Genomic DNA, 12409 nt, shown 5'->3' with positions numbered 1-12409 from the left:
AAATACTGTCCATTCAGGACAGTTTGGGCCCTTCCTTGGCGGTCCAGCTGCTCCCTTCTGCCACTACCCCCTTGCCATCCAAGCACCCCAGTCCAGGGTTTACTCAGTTCTCACCTGCCGAGGGATCCGATATTCTTGCCATTCTGAAATCGCTCAAATCGGGCTCCTGATCAGACCCGTGCTCTGCAAGAATTCTAGCGGAAGTGGCAGAGGTGCATTTGGAAGTCGCTGCCATTATCAATCACTCCTTTCAGTCGGCCATGGTTCCGGCGCAATGGAAACAGGCTAAACTTCTTCCTCTTCTAAAAAAAACCACTGCAGACCCCTCCATCCTCTCCAACTACCGCCCGATCTCCTTACTGCCAGCCTTGGCCAAAGGGTGTGAAAAGGTGGTCTTCCGCCAGCTCGAGACTTATGTTGAAACAACGGGGGCTCTTCATTCTGCTCAATCTGGGTTCAGGTCAGCCTATAGCACTGAAACTGCGCTGGTTGAAATGGCGGAGGCCATCAGAGAGTGCCTGGACGGGGGCGGCAGAGCAGCCTTGATTTTGCTTGACCTCTCTGCTGCCTTCGATACGGTGCCTCATCAGCTCCTTCTTGCCCGCCTATCTTCCATTGGCATTTCAGGTTCGGTGTGGGCCTGGCTCAAATCCTATCTGGATGAACGCTCCCAGCAGGTCTGGATGCCCCCCTTTTCATCCACCAACAGGCAGCTAACTACCGGAGTCATGCAGGCTCGACCCTGAGCCCTCTGCTCTTTAATGTCTATTTGACCCCCCTGATCTTTCTGGCTGAGGAGTTGGGTGCGAAAATCATGGCATACGCCGACGATACCCAACTTTTATTCAACTGGAAGGGCCCTGATTTAGATTTAGGCATCGCTCAAGGTGCCTTTCAGCCGTATTCACTTGGCTGGCACGGGCCCAACTCAAGTGTAATGTGGAGAAATCCGAGGTACTGCTGTACGGTCAGTTTCCCCCGCTCTTTGGAGAAGCCTTATGGCCCCCAGACTCTCCACGCCCTTCCTCTGAGGGTGGCCCAGCGGAGAACCTAGGGGTGTGGTTCGGAGAAGATCTCCAGTTCTCCAAGCACATAAATAAATTTACAGGCGTCTGTTTTGCCACCCTGAAGTTCCTGAGAAAATTCTTCCCTTTGCTTCCAATGCCAGCAAAGGAAATGGTCGCTCGGGCCCTCATCCTCTCTCGGCTGGATTGCGCCAACGCTCTTTTCATCGGCATTCCCGGCTATCTGCTGAATAAACTTCAGCTGATTCAGAATGCGGCGGCCAGGCTCTTGTTCAATATCTCTAAGAGATCTAGTGTGAGAGCACATCTCCGTGATCTGCACTGGCTCCCCATGGCCCAGAGGGTTCATTCAGTTCAAGGTCCTCCCCGTAGCTCATAAAGCATTGCACGACCAGGGACCCTCTTACCTTAGGAAGCGTTTTGCTTTCTATAAACTCAGCCGCACGCTATGCTCGGCCTCTCATCGTCAGATGGTCATGCCACGCTTCGCTTCCGTCGCTCTAGGACGGGGGGCCAGTCTTTTTTGGCCAAAACCCCTAATCTCTAGAACAACCTCCCGGACAGTCTGCGTCATACACAGGACCTCCGCATCTTTAAGAAATTGCTCAAAACTCATCTTTTCAACCAGCCTTCTTAATCACTCTCATTCTTTTTTCACAGCCTCAGCCTACTTACGCGCCAGGACACTCCAAAGTATCAGTGCGCGCTACAAATCATCTATAACATAACATATAACATAACATAAAAGACTCCTACATTTACCAGTGCAGAACTGTTTTATGGTCCACTATTAAATGCCGCATCTGCGAATAGAAATATCCACTGATCCTCATTCTCTGAAAGCTGATCAGGATCCGGATTTCCACCTGCTGGTCCGTTACTTTCACATGTCAATTCCACTTATGTGAGCAAAACAACCAAGTCAGTGGTGTTCAAAGTAATTTAACCAAGACACACAATGAGCAGGATTTTCTCTCCTCATATTCCTCACTCCACTCCTTATATTCTCCACTCCAGTATAAACCCTCTTCTCCCTTCCTATTCTTTATCCATTCCAACCCCTACTTTCTTCATTCTTATCCATTTCCTCCATTGTCTTTTTTTCTTCTCCTCACTTCCTGTTCCTCCTTCTACCCTATTAAATCTTTTTCCTATCTTTATTTCTCTTAGCTTCCGTTCTTCCCTTTTTCTTCTTTCCTTCTTTCTTATATTACTCACAACCTCACTTTTCTTCTTGGCTTCTATTCCTCATTTCTCTCTTCTTTCTTCCTTCCTGTTTTCCTTCGTGTCTATTGTTTGTTTTGTCGATTTCATCCTTACCACCATTTGCTCTCTCCTCTAGAGAATTCTGATATGACAATGGATAATGTCAGTCCACAGGGCCAGTGATGCTTCTGTTTCTTTAAAATATATCTTAGTAGCTAGTGAGATTAATCACTATTAATGCACGTAAGGAGGGCATTAGCTTGCCATTAAAAAGGTATCAAAGGATGAAATCCTAATGAAACTGGCTCAGCCCTTCATCCTTTCAAGGTTGAAAAATGTCCATGCTTTCCTGTTATCCGCGTTTTGCATGTATAGTGTGTGCTCAACCATTTTTCATATTTTCTAAATAAGTGTACATGAACTTGTCTAACATAGTTGTCAAATAAGCTTGGCTGCAGAATTTAGCAGCGGTGAGTTTCTAAATGAAATCCGCATTTTTACAGCTGAGTAGAGTGCTGTTGACAACTGTAACGATCTGATGGGAAGAGGTAGAAATACCCCTCAGATTTCTTGTTAATTTCCGTCCTACCCTTTCAGAAATAGAGGGTGAATAGTCAATACCATTAGGTTTGAAGAGTCTGGTTGGGTGAGATGGCTGCCATTCTTCTTCGGCAGGATATTTAAACCAGGCACAGTATTTCTTCAGGGAGAGAAGAATCAATTCCCATGACCCTTAATTTTCTAGTGGGGTGAGCTGTGGTGTAGTCTTTAACTTTTCTATGCCAGGGATTGACAAGTGGAATGTTCTACCAGCTTTGTGGAACAAACCTAGAAAAAAGTACACAATATAGTGCAAGCATCTGCTTCATCCGGTTGCCTGTTTGAGATTCTCAGATCTGCTCATGGCTTCATATCTCTATATAGGTGAAAACCCCCAGCCGGGTGAGCACGGTAGAGGTCGGAGGGCAGAAATAATTCAAAATATGTCTTATTCTTAAGAAAGAGGAGGTCTGGACGTCTGCTCGAGACAGACAAAAAAACGAGATGTTACAGGACAAGTGAGGGTATTTGTACCCTTGCCTTAGTGAAGGAGCTTGTTTAAGGAAGGGTGTTGCATTACAAACTGTATTTTCCAAGAAGGCTCCCATTAGATTTCTGGGGGCAGCTGCTTTTGAGGCCTCGGTTACTGACAGCTTTAGCTATCTGTTGGCAAGACTTATTGGTTTCAATACATATCTTGTACTTGGAGTGGGCTTTGGGTCATCCCTTTACCCATGATTAAATCTCATTGTTGTCTATCTCGTTTGCCTGGTCTTGATTCAATGGCGTTCTTCCCTCTTTTGTGTGTCCCACCCAGGAGCTATGGAAAGCTGAGGTTACAGTGTGGGGTGAGATTGGGCAGTGGTGGGTAGCCGTCAAATCATATCATGATGAAATGGGACAACTGGGCTCAACCCGAGCTGAACTAAAGTTGGTTGTTTACTCACTAGGCAGTCTACCGCCCTTTCAGTTTAAGTTGTAGCAGCAGGACCAACATCCTTACTAAGTCCTGGGTTATGCCTCCTTATGCTCTGAGGGGAGACAGACAAGATATCCTGCCTATGGTATCAGCATTTCTTTGTATAGAGCTCTTCTAAGGCAAAAGGCGAGCTCTGAATTGGCAACAGGGGCTAGCTTATTTTCATAAACAGTGGCTGTTAGGTCAAAGCCATCTGACTACTTAGATGAAAGGTGCCCCCAGAACTTTGGAGGTTACCATTCCAAATGTACACATTCCTGTGTAGGTATTGTAGAACCTATTGGCAACCACCAACCGAAGGTACTCCGCCATTATTTCGTCGTTGGTGATGGCAAACTTTCCCCAAAATCACTAGGTCTTGTGGATAACCACTTGCCACTTAGGCTGGGCTCTTCCTTTTCCAGCAGCACTGGACAGAGGATGGGCAGGTTAACCTGTTTCTTGTGTGTAGATATGTATCTCTGACCAGCTCAATGACCATACTCCTTTGTTCACCTGTTGCACCACTCAGTCACAGGTCGACCTGCTGGAACTGGTTTCTTCGAGGGAAGGTGAGCACAAGCCATTTAAAATGATGTTGATGTATATCAGACAAGTATTCGTGGCTATACGGTAGTAAGGAGGGTAGGGGGATGATAAACATTATGGACCTGATTCTCACACTTCACTTTGTAGTACGGTTTGTAGTACTACAGAATGTAGATTGTGCCTACACTTATATATGCAGAGTGCTCTGCCTCGAATGTGGAGTCGCAGCACATGTAAGTATTGATTTTAGCAGTAAATGTGGGTGGGGGCACAGAGGAGTGGGTGGGAAAAGGGCTAGACTTCCTTATTAAGGGAATGGCATTAGGGAGGAGTAAGTGGTGTTTAGGGAGGGACATCACCTACCCACTGAAGAGTAAGCCAATTGCATTACTGTTGAGGTAAAGACATTTAGCGTACAGTTTTGTAGTAAATTTATACTCCGAGTTTGTGAATACCGAAAGTATTAAAGTTACTATAAAGTGTAAACTTACTCAAAAGTGAAACTTAATTTTGTGAATCAGGCCCCATAGGTGGGCATGTAGGGAATGGAAGACAATTTAGACTTCCAATAAACCTTATGAGCCAACATACAAAATCATATCCTACATACATACTGGGGATCCCACAACTTGTAATCAGCTGCCACTAACTGTTAGTCATTTGATGACCAGGATATGGGGACGGTACTTACACATGGTTAAAAAAAGTCCCCCCTTTTTTTTTGGCCCTTTTCGGTACACCACTATCACCCATCATAGTTCCGACCTCTTTTGATGAAGACCATGCAAAAAATGTTGAACGCCTAACAGTGCTTAGTTTGTAAAATATTAAGGGGCAGATTTATGTTAACTGGCGCATCCCCAGGGATGCGCCAGTTAATGTGCGCCACAGTGCGCCACTGCTCCGCCACCCATGGTGCGCCTCATTTACAATGCGGCGCACCATGGTGCAAGGCAGTGAAGATGCGTGACACATCTCTCGGCGTACGGGCGGCGCATTGCTGGAGTCATGTCGCAAGTGCGACATGACTCCTGCAATGCACAGGGGCCACCTCTTCAATGCATGGTGCGTCACCCTTATGCCTGCTTTAAGCAGGCGTAAGGAATTGACGTAGAAAGTGACTGAGTGAAATCTCATAGATTTCACTCAGCCACTTTTAGGAGGCGTTCCTGCGCAGGAACGCCCCCCCCCGCGCAGGAACGCCTCCTTATGGCGCAGGGCTTTCCAACGTGACGCATCTCCTAGATGCGTCACGTTGTAAATAGGGCGCATTGTTTGCGCCGCCGTTGCGTCACATTAAATGACGCAATTGCGGCCCAAAGAGGCGCAAGGGCCTCATAAATCTGCCCCTAAGTGCCAGGGTGTAGGAGAGTAGGGTCTGCTATCCTATGGTCACCCCAAATTTTTGCTTTTTGCTTCACTGGTTTTCGACTTACTGATGCTGTGGGCCTGCTAATCAGACCCCCAGCCTGCTGTTCTCTCTCTAAATTAGTAATATATGTGCTATAGGTACATACCACAATTGGAAATGGACTCCTTGTCAGCCCCTGTACCATGCACTATAGGTGCTCAGGGCATAGGTGCCACCAAGGCCTACCAGGGGCTGCAGCATATCTTTTGCCACCCCTGGCAGGTTCTTAAATTGACACAACTGGCTGATCACTCAGCTGGGGCAAGATGGTGTAATCACCTCTTGCTTAGATCTAGTATACCTATATCTAAACCTATATCTGGACACATATAAACCTGTGAGCCACTCCTATGGAAGGCCTTATCAATCCTGGAGGCAGAGTGCGTGGTTTAATGTGAGATGGAGCTCTAGCATGAGCTGAGCCTGTCTGCAGCTGTCGGGAACAACTCCCTAAGCTGTTCCAGGATAATGCCATACCATATACTATTAAGTGCATTATAATCCTCGCGGTTATATAGCAACTTTCGTTTGGCTTTATCAAAACATGTCGTTTAAGGTTTCATACGATTTGGAATACTATCCCCTCGCCAGTTCTGGCGACGGGGATAGCATTCCACCCCTCTAGAGGGAGAAGACCTGTTACTTTACTGAAATGCGGTTGATTTTTAAAAGAGCCTCAGATCCACAAAATGGATGCTTCTGCCACAGACACGGGTCTGAACCCCTGCAGCTGACCGAAACTCAGCCAAGGGGGCCTGGACAAAGGGTTTCCTGTCGCAGGGAGGTGTCCCACCCCCCCAGACAGGAGATAGTGGATTGTAGCAGGGAGGTTTGAAAGAAACCAGACACTGCATGGGGAGCACAAGGCTGCCCCTTGCATAATCCGGCCAAACCGGTTCTGGGGCACACCAGCCCCCGTCCCAGCGCGGCCTGGATCAAAGGAAAGGGGTGTACCCACCCCCTTCCTGGGTCCCACCCATAGGAGGGGACCTAGCAGGTAATCTAGCCCCCTAGATTGGTATAAGAATGGGAGCAGTGCCAATGCACTTCAGATTATCCTGATGAAACATAAGAAACGAAACTCTGGACCCTTCGACATCCTACTCGACGTAGAAGACTGAAGAATCTCCCTTGTGGTCAAGGAGTGACCACCCTGTGCAAACAGGCACCATCCAGTACATCGACGTCTGCTTTGTTGCAGTTCCCGCTGGAACTCGAGCGACAGAGATCGACGAGATCAAGCTTGCCTGCCTTCTTACAGCCCGATCCATAGTCCCTGCAGAGCTGAGACCCGTGGAGGCGACCGGAAGCGTGGGGCATGCCATCTTGAAAAGACCATGAGACTCTGACCGTGCAGCCCACGAGTGACCCTCGAAGCTGTACACCGGGGTTTGAGAAGCCCCAACCCTGAGCCACTCTTGCACCGAAGTTCACCCCTCTACACTCGACGAGTGCTGCGTGGGGCCCTTCTGCTTTCTTTGGCTCAACGCGTTGGCCCGGTCACTTGCCAGCTGGCTTGTGGCCCCTGTGCCGGCGAAAACCTAAATACGACTTGTGATTCTGGTTGCTCCAGACTTACACCAGCTCCTCTGAAAAGGAGCACCCACTCTGACCCTCCTGGTCCGAGTGAGAAGCAATCTTCCAGTTCCGCGTGGATTGCTCTTGCCAAGTGTTGTTTGCTCCAATCTTGAAGCCGACAGTGCCGACGGTGAGAGCCTACGTGGGACAGCTAGTGACCCGCTCCTGGACGTCGCAGATGCCCCAGAGCCCACGTGGCAGCGGAGAGAAGCTCCTCGACAACCACCTGATTGCGCCCGACATTGCCTGGTTCCGTCCTGGTTCCACCCCGGTCACTGCTGAGTGACCCAGACTCTGTCTCCTCTGCTTTCAGGTACTTTTCGACTCTGATCCACCCTTGGATCACACCGGACACTTCCCCTTCACATCGCCTGCAGCCTCTTCAGCTTCAAGCACCCAGAACCTGCGTGACGAAACCCGACGCCACTTCGACCCTATGCACCCGCTTCCTGTGGGTGAGGTAACATTGCAACGCCGGTGTTCCCACACTGGTACACACCTCTAGGGTCTGTGTCTAAAGTTTTTGTCCTTCTAGGTTCATCGGAAGTATCCTAAAACTCTGGTTGTGTAACTTTTACACACCATTGACTTGCATTGGTGCATGCGTGTGCTTAAAGCACTGCACCCGAATCCCGCGGGCTTTTCCCGACTTCAGCATTGCTTGTCCCGACTGCTCCCAGCGATGCCCTAGGCCTAACCACTGTTCGATTGGTATCTCTTATACCACTTTCTTAGTATATGGTCTGAGTGGCCCCTCGCCCTCATCCATAATTGTGCAACTTTGTATGTTATACTGTGCTTTTGATTTAACGCTTGTGCCCCTTTGTTCATAAAGAGTACTGGGGATTATTTTAAGAATAAACACATATATTTTTATAATATATACTTGTGTGGTGTCCTTTCATTTGATATTACAGGACTGTGATTGGTAAAACAGCTCGCTTAACACGACCTCTTGAGTTTAGCCTTTAAGGCTGCTTAGTCTAAGCTACCATTAAGATAGCTTGTCTACAAGGTTGACTTACAACCAGACACCATAAGGGATAGTTTGGACTGATACAAGGTGGTTCCAGAATTGGAAACATCATATATCAGGCCAACTTCTCACACAGGGCTCTGACCAGGAGGCCACTGTAGCTTGCTCCACCCATCGCCCTGGTCATCGCTGCCAAAACAACTTCTAAACATCTCTCTCGCATGTAAATGCGACAGTTCAGATTATTCCAGGTCCCCAGAGCTAAAGGAATTGCTGGGGAGGCAGGTATTAGCAATTTTAATGTATATTGTATTCCTAAACTACAGTTGTTCTGCTCATCTATAAATTAGATGAGCAGCGCCACCATGTGGTAGACTGTTCTGAGTATGGTGTTGACAATTTAGTGCCGGTACCGAGCACTGGAAAACAATTAAGGGCAGGTGCTAAGCACCGAAAAGCCCCGGCTCAAATTAAGCACTGGCGCCTGATCAAAGCTATTTTAAAGAAAGTGGGTGATTAGTTCAATAGAACTAATATAAAGAAGTCTAAACCTTGCAACAAAATATACTATTAACGCAACTTTTGATTATTGTCTTTTGCCAGTATAAAGTACCTTTCCAATGCTAAAAACATGGCGCAAGTCTCTTTTGCAGTTGTTGCAGGTTTTCGTCTCGGAGTAGACTACTGAGGGACTATTGTAGAACGAAGCCTGAAGTTTAAGGGCTTCCATCAGAGCTTGCTTGAGCCTGCCTTGACATTTCATAGTCCAACTGACTTGTTGGGGCTGCTTCTCCAAAGTCAGAGCAGTCATTCATTTCATGAAGCTTTATTCGGTACATAAAACATGACCATAAAAGCACGAGCAATGCAATAAGCAAATACAAGTTAAAAATACAGATTAAAACAAAAGTTAAAATAGATGATTTTTTTTTAAATATCATACTTTTCCTGAATTCGATAGCTTTATATATAAAAGTAGCAATATAAAAACATTTGTCCGGGGAGTTCATATTATAGATCAACTTCATGGCGTCATCCACATTACAGATACCATACTTTACGAACAATGGTTTCAAGTAAGTAACCCTAACATTCAAAAAAAGGGTGCAAATTAGCATAAAGTGCAGGGTGCTTTGTTTCGAATGCCCATCACATGGGCAGGGGCCAACAGGGTACTTTTTTTGTTGGGGGAAGGCCACTAAAACGTGGGCCATTCCAAATCTGAGTCTTGTTAAAACATATCTATGTGTTGGTCTAGTTACCATGCTCAAGTACAGCTGGTAGCCTTTGCTTTCAGTATATTTATTATAAAGCTGAACTGTAGTAAGGCAACCATTCGTTGCTAGACGGTTTTGGGCTCTATACAACATAAAAATATCTTTCATTTCTTGTTTAGAAATAATTCCAGCGGAACATGAATCTAACATTATGTTGATCCCATAAATAGTTTGAAAACTGTCCACAACGTACTAAAGCCAGGGTATCCTAGTACAATTTTCCAGGTTGAGACAATCCCTGATAACAAGTTGATTAAACACTGTCTCTTCCTTGCGCCAAATCGCTTGCCAAAGCATCAAAGGCCTTAGCAGGATAAGGTCACCTAAATAGGCTGCCCATACTTCCCTGTGAATCAAATCAGTTGCAGCTGAAGTAGGTAAGCACAAAAGTTTTTTGAGGAAGATATTTTCTTCCCTTTTCCCTATATTGGTGTAACCCCACAGCCCTGCCCCATATAATGCAATAGAGACACTCCTTGCCTTGTAAATCTGCAACATATCTCTAATTCGCCTATCCCCTAGCTTAGAGGCGAATTTAAAAATGTCATAGGCGCTTTTTACCATCTTCGATCTAACGTTTAGTAAATCCTGGGACCAACTTCCGTGACATAAAAAAGTAACACCCAGGTAACAACATTTTTCCACCTGCTGCACTTTCACCCCTTCTATAAAAAAGGCATGGTTTTTATTAGTTCTAGCCCCACAGATCATAGTATGGGTTTTACTCTTATTGATCAATCGCTTCCTCTCCCCTATAAAATCAGAAAACCGATCCATTAGGCGCAGTAAACAAATCGGGGTCCGTGATAGAAGCACGGCATCGTGTCCATAAAGCAGAACTGGCACGCTGGACCCAGCTACCTGAGGGGCGTCGGCCTTAACTGTTTTCAAGATGGAGTCTACGCCGTTAATAAATAGAGTAAACAACAGTGGGGCGAGAACACAACCCTGTCTTATCCCGCACTTTACACTAAAGTTTGGGGTGCACTCCCCACTAGCCCCATACCGCACACAAGCTTGCATCTTATTATATAGTCTAGCTAAGAAATAGATGATTTCCTCTGGTGCACCAAGCTCTAACAAAACTTGCCATAGTAGCGAGTGGTTGACAAGATCAAATGCACTGCTTAAATCGGCAAAGCAAAGATATAAGTTACCAGGCTTGGCCTTAGTATACTTGCCAATTAATAGTTCTAAATTCAGGCATTGATCTAGGGTCCCACGTCCCTTTCGAAAGCCATATTGGGAGTTAGCAAGAATCCCCTTCTCCTCTGCCCAATTTTCCAGCCTGGACAGCAGCACTCTACTCATGATTTTCACTGATGAGTCGAGTAAACTAATTGGTCGGTAGTTACAGGCTGCTGTCTTGTCCCCCTTCGTATAGATAGGGACAATAATCGAGTCTCCCCAAGTAGGTGGAATCAAGGCTGTAATTGCTGCGTTGAGAACCAAAGTAAGTATCGGTCCCCACAGTAGAGGAAGAGCCTTATATACATCGATGGGGACTCCATCGGGGCCCTGTGCTTTGCCCCCCCTTACTAGCTTTTATGCTACATTCAACCTCTCAAAAGGTTATGTCTAAAGGGGCTATAGGCCAACGCCTTTGCACTGCTTCATTCGTACCATTAGCTTGAAATATGGCTGAAAAGTAGGAGACCCATGCCTCACTACTGACATTAGATGAAAGTTGGGGAATTTTATCATCTTTAAGGAAGGGGGAGTTAACTGTGGACCAGAACAGGCAGCAATCAGAAGTTTCTGCAGCCTGTGTTAAACTATCCCATGCTTCTTGTTGTAATTCCCTCTTCCTTTTGGAGAGTGCCATTTTGTAATCATATCTCAGGAGTGTGACTTGATTCCTGTCCCTTGGTCTAAGGGCTAGGTCCTGCTTCAATTGGGAAAGGAGGGCTGTACGCGCATGATCAAACCAACCCTTACCATGGCCGGTCAAACCTGGCCTTTTTCCCGTAAATATTCTATCAATAATTTTATTAATGTTAACAAAATTATTTACGGTTGAGACAGACCCACTTCCTGATGTCAAAATGACATTAATATCTGCCAAAGTTCTAGACATAATTATAGGCACAACTGTTGTGGATTTTTCCCCTTTCCACCTTATCCTAGTCCCATTTGACCTATAAGGCTCAATGTTATCTAGGGTTCTTAATGCCCGCTGATTCCTGCAATTCCAAATATCTATTCTCATAGCTATGCAATTGTGATCACTTAGAGTAGGTACCTCGATAACCGCTGTCAAACAGTAAGGTGCTATGCTAGCTGAGACCATAATATGATCAATGTAAGAATTAGTGTTTCTCCCGGTTTAGGTAGGGATGATTTGGCCACTAGCATCTTTTACAGGCTCCACTAACTCTAAATCATGAGATGTCATGATACCATTGCCTCCCCATATGCATTATGCAGAGCAGTCATTGAAGCAACTATAGACCTACAGTTATCAACAAAGTTGCAATGCATGTTGCGAACAGATGATTACAGAGTATGTAACATTATCCTTACATTGAGATGGTACATGTGTCTCCCACAACAAACTTTCTGTTCATTACTTCATTTTATAAAAGAAGTAAGACTTTATAGGATGCATCTTAAATATAAACTATGAAAGTTCAAATTGCGTCACAATTACTCTGAATAAGGTTTCATAGATAGTCTGCATTTTAGGCTTAAGAATGTGTACACACGTTTCAGGAGGCGATGTGAACTCTAAATTCTAGTGGGCCAGATAAAAGGGTATGTGTAAATTGTGAGGCCAAGCTTTCACCAATCTTTTTTCATATATTTATCATGACTTAAATCTAGTGAATTATAAGCAGAATGTGTTTTGTGTTGTTTTGTTTCTGTATGCTTACAATCGCTACACTGTTC

The 12409-nt window shown here is 45.7% G+C and overlaps 1 pseudogene across 1 annotated transcript in view; it reads left to right on the top strand.

Annotated features, from left to right (window-relative positions):
- Positions 1 to 12409, top strand: part of LOC144755513 (histone-lysine N-methyltransferase SMYD3 pseudogene) — a 42478-nt pseudogene that overhangs the window by 9790 nt on the left and 20279 nt on the right. The window lies entirely within an intron of this gene.

The sequence above is a fragment of the Lissotriton helveticus genome, chromosome 5_1 (genome assembly GCF_964261635.1).
Source record: "Lissotriton helveticus chromosome 5_1, aLisHel1.1, whole genome shotgun sequence".
Lineage (NCBI taxonomy): Eukaryota > Metazoa > Chordata > Amphibia > Caudata > Salamandridae > Lissotriton > Lissotriton helveticus.
Note: the sequence above shows the minus strand (reverse complement) of the source record. Positions and strands in the feature narration are given on the sequence as shown.